Source organism: Marmota flaviventris, chromosome X (assembly GCF_047511675.1).
Source record: "Marmota flaviventris isolate mMarFla1 chromosome X, mMarFla1.hap1, whole genome shotgun sequence".
Lineage (NCBI taxonomy): Eukaryota > Metazoa > Chordata > Mammalia > Rodentia > Sciuridae > Marmota > Marmota flaviventris.
In genome coordinates this window covers 56,431,602-56,444,439 of record NC_092518.1, presented here as the reverse complement: position 1 = coordinate 56,444,439, position 12,838 = coordinate 56,431,602, and the positions used below count along the sequence as shown (strand labels likewise).

Below are 12,838 nucleotides of genomic sequence, written 5' to 3'. Positions count from 1 at the left end.
GCCTACTTTTCAGCCAGGTGACTTTGGACAAGTCACTTTTCTAGTTACAGGGTCTTAGTTTTCACATCTTTAAAAGAGAAAAGGGGGGGGGGAGCATAATGCATGCCTGCAATCTCAGCTATTCCAGAGGCCAAGGTGGGAGCATTGAGAGGCTAGCCTGAACAATTTAGGGAGTCCCTGTCTCCCTAAGGACTGAGGAATAGCTCAGTGGTAGAGTGCTTGCCTAATATGCTTAATGCCCTGAGTTCAATAGTAGCACCCCCAAAATAAAAATAAAACAGATAAGGAAATAATCTAAATATCTAATAATAGGGGATTGGTTAAATCAATTTTGGTTATGTCCATACAATGAATGTAGTCACCAACAATCACATTTAAAAAATGAATAACAAGGAATGCAGGGGTTTAGAGTAGTGAAACTACTTCCCAGGATACTAGAATAGTGGATACATATTTGTACACATTATCAAACACATGTAATATACAATACCAGGAGCAAACCCTAAGGTTAATCATGGATGTTAGCAATGATGTATCAATAATAATTCACAGATTATAACAAATGTCCCACTCTTGTGCAGGGAGGGAGGTGCCTGAGTATAAGGGCATATATGGCAACTTTGTGAACTTTCTACCCAATTTAGCAATGAATCTAAAAGTACTCTAAAATAAATAAAAATAAAGTCTATTATGCTAGGGGCCTAGCTCAGTGGTAGAGCACCTGCTTAGCACGTATAAGGCCCGGATTTGATCCAGAGCACCAAATAAGTAAATAAATAAATGTCTATTAAAATAAAAATTAAGAATTGGGAGTGATGGTGAACGCCTGTAATCCTAGCTACTCAGGAGGCTGAGGCAGAAGGATTTCAAGTTCAAAATTAGCCCTAGCGATGCAGCAAAACCCTGTCATTTTGGGCTGGGAATGTAGCTCAGTGGTAAAATGACTTTGGGTTCAATCCTAGGTGCCAGTAATAATAATAATAATAATAATAATAATAATAATAATAATAATACAAATGCTCCAAAATAATAGATTTTTTGTGGGGGAGGGTACTGGGGATTGAACTCAGGGCTACTCAACCACTGAGCCACATCCCCAGCCCTATTTTGTATTTTATTTAGAGAGAGGGTCTCACTGAGATGCTTAGCACCTCACCATTGCTGAGGCTGGCTTTGAACTTGTGATCCTCCTGCATCAACCTCCTGAGCCACTGGGATTACAGGCATGTGCCACTGCACCTGGTTCTTCTGCCATTTATTTATTTATTTTATGTTTTTAGTTGCAGTTTGACACAATACCTTTATTTTATGTATTCATTTTTATGTGGTGCTGAGGATTGAACCCAGGGCCTCACATGTGCTAGGTGAGCGCTCTACCACTGAGCCACAACCCCTGCCCCTCTACTGTTCTTTTTGATGTATATTATGCCAGTCCTTTTTTTTTTTCAATGCTTGCATATTTTTTTACAAAATTGGAATTATCTTGTACAATATGTTCTACAACATAATTGTAATGTGTGTGTATTATCTTATTAGCTGTATGTACCACACTTTATTTAGAGAATTATTACTGGATGTCAAATATAAGTTTTATTTATTTATTTATTTATTTTTATGTGGTGCTGAGGATTGAACCCAATGCCTTACACATGCAAGGCAAGTGCTCAACCACTGAGCTACAACCCCAACCCAACTACATGGATTTTTATTTAGTAAATAAAGTAAAATAAAAATAAAAATAAAAATTTTGTAGTGTTCTATTGTATCCTAGAATGAAGAAAAGAAAAAAAATGTGTTTAGGAAGAAATTGGGAAAATTCTAGATTGTGAGCTTCTCAATAACAGAGACCCAATCATATTTATCTCTATCTCTGGCATCTAGTAATATCCTTGGTAGATAATAAACATTTAGTGGGTGAACTGATGAATGAGTGAATAAGGGAGGGAGAGAAAAGCCCAGATGAGCTCAAATTGTAGGACTATTTCTTTCATTCTTTTTTTTTTTTTTTGGTACTGGGTATTGAACCCAGAGGTGCTGTACTACTGAGCTATATTATGCCCAGCACTTTTTATTTTGGGGGACAGGATCTCCCTAAGTTGTTTATGGCCTTGCTAAGTTGCTGAAGCTGGCCTTGAACTTGTGATCCTTCTGCCTCAGCCTCCCAAGTCACTGGGATTACAGGCATGCACCACTATGGCCAGCAAATTGTAGGAATATTTCTATAATATGAGGCTTAATAAGGAAAGAGATAGGAATGGAACAAGTCACTGGGCCTGGTGGTACACCAGTCTTGGCAACTCAGAGACCTTCATCAACTTAACAAGAAAGACTCTGTCTCAAAATAGAAAATAAAAAGGATTGGGGATATAGCCCAGTGGTAAAAAGTCCAATTCAATACTCAGTACCCTCCCACCCACCCCCCAAAAAAAGAAGGGAACAAAGGCAGGCAAAGATAAGGAATCTGCATCTTCTTTTTAAAAGAAACAAGTTCCTCCATGTCATCAGTTAGTCCAATGGTAGGGGTCAGACATAATAATGTGATTATGACTACACTCCAATCTAACATTTACTCTGTCCTGTTTAAACATCTCTTACAACTTTGGAGGCAATATGTCCTAGATGGCTTCACACACCCTAGAGACTATATGGGTCCCAAGGTCTATATAGGGTTTTCTGCTTTGGCACTATCCTTTGGGAAAACTTAGGTTAATATTGTTTCTTAAACTGGAGATATAGCTCAGGGGGAGAGCACTGAGAGCATTTTATATAGCTGTCTGGGCAAATAATTGAGACTCTGTCTCTAAATAAAAAACTAAAAAATACCCTGTGGATATAGCTCAGTGGAAGAGCACCCCTGGGTTCAATCCCCAGTACCAAGATAAAGAAAAAAGAAACCATTAAACCATTTAGTTCTCTCTCTCTCTCTCTCTCTCTCTCTCTCTCTCTCTCTCTCTCTCTCTCACACACACACACACACACACACACACCTTTCTTTTCCCCTAGTCTTAAGCAATCATCATTCTACTTTCTGTCCCCATAGAATTTTTTTGGGGGGGGATTTTTTTGGGGGGGATATTTCCTATAAATGGAATTACATAATATATAATCAGTTTCTTTCATTTAGCATAATGTTTTCAGGGGTCTACTGATTATAGAATGTATCAGTACTTCATTCACTTTTATGGCTGTGTAATATTTTATTGTATAGATATACCTTATTTTCTTTTTAAATTTTAATTTGTTATATACGACAACAGAATGCATTACAATTCATATTACACATATAGAGCACAATTTTTCATATCTCTGGTTGTACACAAAGTAGAGTCACATCCTTTGTGTCTTCATACATGCACTTAGGGTAATGATGACCATCACATTCCACTATCTTTCCTACCTCTATGCCCCCTCCCTTCTTCTCTTCCCCTTTGCCCTATCTAGAGTTCATTTAATCCTCCTATCCTCCACCCCCCTCAGCATATTATGAATCAGCATCCTTAAATTGGAGACATCATTCAGCATTTGGTTTTTTGGATAGGCTAACTTCACTTAGCAGTATGTTCTCTAATTCCATCCATTTACCTGCAAATGCCACGATTTTATTCTCTTTTAATGCTGAATAATATTCCATTGTGTATATATACCACATTTTCTTTATCCATTCATCTACTGCAGGGCATCTAGATTGGTTCCGCAGTTTAGCTATTGTGAATTGTGCTGCTATAAACATTGAAGTTAACTACTTATTTTCTTTACCCATTCATCAGTTGTGCATTTTGAGTTGTTTCCACCTTTGGGGTATTATGAATAATGTTGCTGTAAACATTCATGTACAAGTTTTTGTGTGAACATACATTTTCAATCATCTTGGGCAGATAACTAGAAGTATGAATGCTGAATCAGGGCTGAGAATTTTGCTCAGTAGTAGAATGCTTGCCTAGCATACATATGGCTCTGGGTTCAATCTCCAACACCTCTACACAAACACACACACACACACACACACACACACTAAGAAGAAGGAAAAAAAGAAATTCTGGGTCACATGGTAACTGTTTATTCGTCTTTATTTTGGTGCTGGGAAATTTTTTTTTTTTTTTTTTGAGAAAAAGGAAAAAGAAGTTTTATTGCTTTGTTTTTTTGAAAAGAAATAAATGTTTCTAAAGGGCTGGGAGCCAGATGTGGGCTATGCCTGCAATCCCAAAGGAGAAACACGGGGGCTCCTGTTCTAGAGTCTGTCTAGTGCTGGCGATTGAACTGAGGTTCCTGTGTATGGTAGGTGCAAGATCTACTACTGAGCTACACTCCCAGCCCTGGTAATTCTGCTTAATGATTTGATTAACTGTCAGAGTGTCTTCCAAAGTAGCTGCACCATTTTACATTTCTACCAGCAAGGTTACAATTTCTTCACACCCTCATCAACACTTGTTATTATCTGACTTTGATTTTAGCCATCCTAGTGGATGTGAAGTGTAGGATTAATTTGCATTTCCCTGATAAAGATATCAAGCATCTCTTCATGTGCTTTGAGCCTCTTGGATATCTTCTTCAGAGAAATATGTACTTAAGTCCTTTGTCTTTTTTTTTGTAACTGGGATTGAATCTAGGGGCACTAAAGCAGTGAGCCATATCACCAACCCTTATTATTTTTTATTTTGAGACAGGGTCTAGCTAAGTTGCGTAGGGCCTTACTAAATTGCCAAGTCTTGGTTTGAACTTGTGATCCTCCTGCCTCAGCCTTCCTAGCAACTGGAATTACATGCATGCACCACCCTCCCAGCTCCCTTTTTTTTTTTTTTTTTTTTTGCCATGCTGGGATTTGTTTTTTTTTTTTTTTAAGTTTTTTTTTAAGGAGGGAGGGAGAGAGAGAGAGAGAGAGAGAGAGAGAGAGAGAGAGGGAATTTATTTTCAATATTTATTTTTTAGTTCTCGGCAGACACAACATCTTTGTATGTGGTGCTGAGGATCGAACCCGGGCCGCACGCATGCCAGGCGAGCGCGCTACCTCTTGAGCCATATCCCCAGCCCATGAGCCATATCCCCAGCCCGCCATGCTGGGATTTGAACTCAGAACCCATCATATGGTAGGCAAGTGCTCTACTGCTAAGCTCCATCCTCAGGCCTCCTTTGTCCATTTTTTTTTTTTAATATTTATTTATTTAAGTTCTCGGCGGACACATCATCTTTGTTTGTATGTGGTGCTGAGGATCGAACCTGGGCCGCACGCATGCCAGGCAAGCGCGCTACCGCTTGAGCCACATCCCCAGCCCTCCTTTGTCCATTTTTAAAGTATTTGTCTTTTTATTATTGAGCTGTAAGAGTTCTTTGTATATTCTGGATATGAGCCCCTTATCAGATACACAATTTGCAGATAATTTTTCCCATTCAGTGTGGTATTTTTTCTTTTATTTTCCTAGCAATATTCTGTGAAGCACAAAAGTTTTAATTTTGATGGAGTTCAACTTATCTATTTTATCTTTTTTTGCCTCTGTTTTTGGTGTAATATCTAAGAATCCACTGCCAAATATAAGGTCTTGAAGATTTATTCTTATATTTTCCTCTAAGAGTTGTATAGAGTTTTAGCTCTTACACTGAGATCTTTGATTAATTTTGAGTTAATTTTCATATATGGCAATAGGTAGGGGTCCAGCTCCCTTTGTTGGCATATGACTATCAGCACAATTTGGTTTTCAATAAATAATTCTTTTTTTTTTAATTTTGGGGTCTGTTTTCTTTGACACAATATCTTTATTTTATTTTTATGTGGTGTTGAGGATTGAACCCAGCGTGCTACCGCTTGAGCCACATCCCCAGCCCTCAATAAATAATTCTTGACATACATGTTATTTCTGGACTCTAAATTATATTATGTTGATCTATATGCCTATATCTATGTCAGTATCACACTGTCTTAATTATTATTGCATTGTAGTAAGTTTTGAAGTTAGAAACTGTGAGTCCTCCAACTTTCTTCTTGTTTGCTCAAGATTGTTTTGGTGTCCCTCGGAACTCCATATGAATTTTAGAATCCTTGTCAATTTCTTTTCTTTCTTTCTTTTAAAAATATTTATTTTTTAGTTTTAAGTGTACACAATATCTTTATTTTATTTTTATGTGGTGCTGAGAATTGAACCCAGTGCCTCAAGCATGCTAGGTGAGCGTGCTACCACTTGAGCCACATCCCAGCCCTCTTTTTTTTTTAGATGTTGATGGACTTTTATTTTATTCATTTATTTATATGCAGTGCTGAGAATCAAACCCAGTGCCTCACACATGCTAGGCAAGCACTCTAGCACTGAGCCACAACTCCAGCTCCCAGCTTGTCAATTTCTACAAAAAATTCAGTTAAGATTCTATATAGTGGGACAAACTGATGCACACTTATAATCCCAGATACTCAGGAGGCTGAGGCAGAAGGATCTCAAATTCAAGACCAGTATGGACAACTAAGTGAGACACTATCTCAAAGATTTAAAAAAATAAATAAATAAAAAAGAGGGGCTGGGGATATAGCTCAGTTGGTAGAGTGTTTGCCTCATGTTCACAAGGCCCTAGGTTTATTCCCCAGCACCATACACACACACCAAAAAAAAAAAAAAAAAAAAAAAAGAGGGTAGAGTGTGTTGGTGGATGTCTGCAATCCCAGTGGCTGGGGAGGCTGAGGCAAGAGGATCACAAGGTTGAGGCCAGCCTCAGCAACTAAGTGAGGCCCTAATCAACTTAGCAAGACCCTGTCTCAAAACAAAAATAACACAGGATGGGGATGTGGCTCAGTGATAAAGTGCCCCTGGATCAATCCCAGGTAAAAATAAATAAAATAAGGTTGCAGATGTATCTCAGAGGTAGAGCACCCCTGGCCTCAACCCACAGCACTGCAAAATAAATATATACATAAATTTTTAAAAATCAAAAAAGGGCTGGGGTTGAAGCTCTGTGGTAGAGTGCCACTGAGATTCCATTCCCAATAGTGCAAGTAGGCAAATAAATAAATAAATAAATAAAACAAAACAGGGACTGGGGATGTAGCTCAGTGATAGAGTGCCCCTGGATTCATCTCCCAGCACCAGGAAAAAATGTTTTTAAAGGGCTGGGAGCCAGGTGTGGTATATGCTTTTAAAGGGCTGGGAGCCAGGTGTGGTATATGCTTGTAATCCCAGTGACCAGGAAGGCTGAGGCAGAAGGATCCTGACTTTGAGGTCAGCTTGGGCAATTTAAGCTGATCCTGTCTCAAAATAATAATAATCAGGGCTGGGGTTGTAGCTCAGTGGTAGAGTACTTGTCTCAAATGTATGAGGCACTGGATTAAATTCTCAGTACCGCATATTAATTAATTAATTAAAGGTCCATTAACAACTAAAAAAATTTTAAAAAATATTAATCAAAAAGATTTTCCTCTCTCCTAACTTAAAAAAAATCTGGGGATATAGCTCAGTGCTAGAGTCCTTACCTAGCATGCAAGAAAGAGGCCTTGGGTATGACCTCTAGTGCCACAAAAAAGAGTTGGATAGAGATTATATTAAATCTGTAGATTAATTCAGGGAGTATCCTGCCTCCTCTACTTTTGAGACAGGGTCTCTCCATGTCACCCAGGCTGGCCTCAAACCATTGAAATCAAGTGATCCTCCTGCTTCGCTCTCCTACTCTAGTACCTAGGGCTACAGGAGTGTGCCACTACACCCAGCTGAGTAATGCCATTTTAATGTTGTCTTCTGATCCATGAGCATAGGATATTTCTCCATTTATTTAAATCTGTAGTTTCTTTAAACAATGGTTTATTGTTTTCAGAGTATAAGTTTTCCACTTCTGTTGTTAAATTTATTCCCAAGCATTTTTTTCTTTGTGACACTATTACAAATGGAATTGTTTCCTTAATTTCATTTTCAAATAGTTCATTTCAAATGTATAGAAATATAATTGACTTTTGTAATCTGCAACCTATTGAACTGATTTACTAGTCATAATATATATATTATTCCTCAGCATTTTCTATACTCAATATTATGTTGTCTAGGTCTGGGGATATAGCTGAATGGTAGTGTACTTGCCTAGTATGCACATGGTACTGGGTTTCATCTCTAGTACCCTACACCCACACAAAAGATCATGTCTTCAGCAAATACAGTTTGAATTTTTCCTTTACATTACATTCTGGATCTTTTTTAAGTTTCTTTTTCTTGCCAACAGCCAGCCAACTGCCCTGATTAGAACCCCTAGTACAATGTTGAATACAAATGTCATCTTCCTTTGCTTCCTGTTTTTCTTTTCTTTCTTTCTTTTTCTTCTTCTTCTTCTTCTTTTTTTTTTGGTTGTTGTTGTCTTGGAATTGAACCCAGGGGCACTTCACTGCTAAGCCATATTCCCAGACCTTTTTATTGTTATTTTGAGACAGGGTTTAAGCTGTCCAGGTGGGCCTCAAACTTGTGATCCTCTTGCTTCAGTCTCCTGAGTAGCTGGGATTGTAGGTATGTACCACTGTCCCCAAATCCATTTTTTCTTGATTAATGTTTCCTGTGTATCAAGTTACTCAATAATTTCTCTTTCTTTCCCTTCCTTCCTTCCTTCCTTCTTTCCTTCCTTCCTTCCTTCCTTTATTTCTTTCTTTCGGGATTGAACATATTGCATGGAGCTCTACCACTGATCCACTGATCTACATTCCCAGCCCTTTTTAAATTGAGACATGGTCTCATTAAGTTGCTGAAGATAAACTGGAACTTGTGATCTTCCTGCCTCATCTCCCAAATTGCTGGGAGTACAAGTATGCACCACCATATCTGACTCATTAATTTCTTAAGGATGGGAATGCTGAATACTGGCAAACCACACAATTTGTTCAGTACTTTGAAAGCATTCAAATATTTGGCTGGGGTTGTGCCTCAGTGGTAGAGCACTTGCCTGGCATATGTGAGGCACTGGGTTTGATTCTCAGCACTGCATATAAATAAATAAATAAAGTAAAGGTCCATCAACAACTAAGAAAAATATTTTTAAAAGAAAGTTTTCAAGTATTATGTGATTAATAATAATAATTTGAATAAATGGGCACTCAGAGCCTGCCTTGGACCCTCTTTCTTTGTTGCTTTGGTTGGTTTTTCTCCTTCACCTCCCTCTTAAGTATAGATGTTTTGCAGACTTCTGTACTAGGTCATCTTTTCCCTTTGATTTTCTCATTCCCCTCTGCCTTCACCTTCCACTACCAACTTTAGGTTGACAACTCACACATTATCTATATCTTCAATCCAGACCTCTCTTTTAAGCTTTAGATGGGCATGTCCAGTTGGTTAATGAACAAATTACATGTTCTCTCCATATGGTCATTCTGCATACATCTAAACTCAACATGATCAAAACTGTACTGATTGACTTTGCGCCAAATCTTTCTTTTCCTCCTGTACTTCTACGCTCATCAATGGCACAACTAAACCTCAAGCTCTCAAATCAGAAACCTGGGAATCAGTAAGGCACTGTGGTACACACCAGTAATCCCAGCTACTCAGGAGGCTGAGGCTGGAGGATCACAATTTTGAGGCCAGCCTTGGCAATTTAGTGAGAAGCTGTCTCAAAATAAATTTTTTAAAAAAGAGGACTGGGGGGCTGGGGATGTGGCTCAAGTGGTAGCGTGCTCGCCTGGCATGCGTGCGGCCGGGTTCGATCCTCAGCACCACATACAAACAAAGATGTTGTGTCCGCCGAAAACTAAAAAATAAATATTGAAAAAATTCTCTCTCTCTCTCTCTCTCTAAAAAAAAAAATAAGAGGACTGGGGATGTAGCTCAGTGGTAGAATGCTCCAGGTTCAATTCCTAGTACCACAATAAAATAAAATAAACCTGGGAATCATTCTAGTATTCTTCAAATTCCTTACTCTCTATATTTAATTGCTTATTAAGTACCCTGGATCCTACCTTCTAAATATCTGAGCTCATTTTACCTTTTTTTATTCCCTATAATCACTACCTAAGTTCAGGCTTCCTCATCTCTTATCTGAATTATTATTATTGTATCTTAACTGGTATGCCCATCTCTTAGCTTATGTTAAGCTTAATAATAGCCCCCCAAAGATACCCATGTCCTAATCCTTGGATCCTGTAAATGTTACCTTCTATGGCAGAAAAGAACTTCACAGATTTAGGAACTTAAGGATTCTGAGATGGGAGATTGTTCAGATGAGTCCTAAATGCAATGACAAGTGTCCTTATAAGAGAGGGAGATGTAACACACATCAAAAAGAAAGCCACGGAGGCAGAGATTGGAGTCATGTGTCCACAAAGCAAGAAATGCTAGTACTTTTATGAAAGGAAGTGTCACAAAATGAATAAGAAAAGGGCTGGGGATGTACAGCACTCCTGGGTTCAATCCCCACAGTACTATAAAAGATAAATAATTAAAAAGATGGTTCTTATGCTAGGGTTGTAGTTCAGTGGTAGAGCACTTGCCTAGCATGTGTGAGGCATTGGGTTCAATCCTCAGCATCACATAAAAATAGATAAATAAAATAAAGGTATTATGTCCATCTACAACTAAAAAATAAAAATAAAAAGGGGGTTCTCATGGAACTTTATGCATTTTTTCTTGTAGTATCAGGGATTGAACCCAGGGCCTTAGTGTATACCAGGCAAGTGTCTTATCATTGAGCCCTTATCTTGGGATAAGTTCTCACTAAGTTGACCAGACTGACCTTGAAATTGTGATCCTCCTGCTTTAGTCTTCTGCATAGTTGGGCTTATAGGCATGTTTCACCATATCTGGCGTCTTCAGCTAAGGCCTGAAGTCCCAGCTACTCAGAAGGTGAGGAAAGAGGATCACTTGAACCCAAGAATTTGGGTCCAGCCTAGGGAACACAAAGTGACCCTTTCTCAAAATAAAATAAAGCTAAGGTATTTTTTTTAAAATGAAAAAGTCGTAGCTTAGAAAAGTATGTGCATTTTAGCCAGGCATGGTGACACACACCTGTAATCCCAGCAGCTCTGGAGGCTGAAGCAGGAGGATTTTGAGTTCAAAGCCAGCCTCAGCAAAAGTGAGGCATTGAGCAACTCAGTGAGACCCTGTCTCTAAATAAAATACAAAATAGGGCTGGGGATATGGTCCAGTGTCCCTGAGTTCAATCCTTGGTACAAAAAAAAAAAAAAAGAAAGAAAGAAAGAAAGAAAAGTATGTGTGTTTTAATCCTATATATAGTAAAGAAAGTATAAATGTTTGTTTGAGACAATATATACTTAGAAAAAAATGCAAGAAATCTGTCATAATTGCTACCTCTGTGTAGTGGGTATAGTGAGTATAGGGAATGAATAGAGGGGGAGACTTTTCTCTTTATATGATTAGGTATCTTTTTTTTTTTTTCATGAGCAGGAATTAGGTTTTTCTTTTATTTTTTTTAAATATTTATTTTTTAGGTGTAGATGGACACAAAACAATGCCTTTATTTTTATGTGGTGCTGAGGATCGAACCGGGGTCCCGCCCATGCTAAGTGAGAGCTCTACTACTGAGCCACAATCCCAGCCCTTCTTTTAATTTAAAATTAAAAAAATTTTTGGTACTGGGAATTGAACCCAGGGGTGCTCAACCACTAAGCCACATCCTAAGTACTTTAATTTTTTTTTTTAATTTTGAGACAGGGTCTCACTAAGTTGCTTAGGACTTTGCTCATTTGCTGAGGCTTGTCTCAAACTCTCAATCTTCCTGCCTCAGTCTCTCCAGTCACTGGGATTACAGGCATGTGCCACCGCACCCAGCTTTATTTTTCTCAAAGAGTTTGGGAACCATTGGTCTTGATATGTCCAATATTGTGGGTGTCCAATGTGGTAGCTAATATGTGGCTATTTAAATTTAAGATAATTAGGAGTAGGGATGTGGCTCAATGGTAGAGTGCTTGCCTAGCCTGCGTGAGGCACCAAAAAAAAATAAATAAATAAAATTAAGCTAATTAAAATAAAATTAAATTAAACATTCAGTTCCTCAGTTTCATTAGTCACATTTCAAGTTCTGGATGGCCACATGTGCCTGGTAGTCACTATATTGAACAGACAGTTACAGAACCTTTCCACCATTACATGGAACATTACTGGACAGCACAAATCTAGATCAGTGTTCCCATATAAAGTAGTATCAGTTGTGATACTCTGCAACCCTGAGTGTGATTTAGTTGATTAGTGGGAATTACCTACCAATAGTTAAGTCTTTAAACACTTGGCTAACCATAGGTGAGTTAGGCGTTACTGAAACAATGAAACCTGAGAGGCCTTGTATAGGATATAAAATCAGTTTGATCTGAAGGCCTCCACCATATCCATGCAATGATGACACCTGTTGAATATCTCTGTAAGTCATGGGATCAATAGCGATGTGTGAACTGCTAGGTTCCCCGGTTACCATGGAAATCAGGGTGCTAGTTACAATTCTGTGTAATCACAGATTAAGGTGTCAAGCTCCCTCCCTTTAAAGCCCCTTTCTATAGCCATAACCAGTTCAGTTATGATTCCCGAATAAACCTGGCAGCAGAAGCAGCAACTAGAAATCTGAATAAGTACGGGGTGTCAGGGTGCAAGCCCTAATGAGGAAGTATGAGGAAAGAAACATGGCGGGGCATCTTTTCTGTCGGAAAAAACTAGATCTATTACATTGAATACAATGACATTGTTACTCTTGCTTCTTGCACAGGCGCAGTGCAAGAATTCTCAGAGCACGCCTACGCGCGCATTTTCTCCTCTGTTTCTCTCTCTTTCCACTTTCCTCGCTCTCCCTTTTTCTCCTCTCCTTCCCCCCTCCCACCACTTGGTCTTTCAGTCTTTCGGTTAGTCCGTTTAGGTCTCTCCTTCCGACCCCCCACCCCTTTTTCCCCCTC

General features: G+C 38.7%; 1 long non-coding RNA gene across 1 annotated transcript in view; it reads right to left on the bottom strand.

The window, feature by feature from the left end:
- The window catches only part of LOC139703090 (uncharacterized), a 639,290-nt gene that overhangs the window by 54,074 nt on the left and 572,378 nt on the right, over positions 1-12,838 (bottom strand). The window lies entirely within an intron of this gene.